The sequence below is a fragment of the Trypanosoma equiperdum genome (assembly GCF_001457755.1).
Source record: "Trypanosoma equiperdum strain OVI genome assembly, contig: ctg_1563, whole genome shotgun sequence".
Taxonomy (NCBI): domain Eukaryota; phylum Euglenozoa; class Kinetoplastea; order Trypanosomatida; family Trypanosomatidae; genus Trypanosoma; species Trypanosoma equiperdum.
Window position 1 is genome coordinate 5,203 of NW_027123575.1, and position 283 is coordinate 5,485.

The following is a 283-nucleotide window of genomic DNA, read 5'->3' on the forward strand; positions in this document are numbered from 1 at the left end:
GCGGAACAACTCCACCAGAGTTGACGCTGTTTTCTCGATATTGTTTTCCCCATCATAAATCCTCATTGATGCTTTTCTTTACTTCTTCTTTCGCTTCATTTCGTGTCTTCTATTTTTTTTTCCCCCCCTCCTCTCTCCATCAGCGACGCGTATAAATATGTATGTATACAAAAAATATAAACATACATGAAATGAAACAGACAGCCAACTAAGAAAAATCTGTTTTAATGCTGCCGTAGACAAGCGCACACGCGACACCCAAACGGGGAAGAAAAAAAAAAAA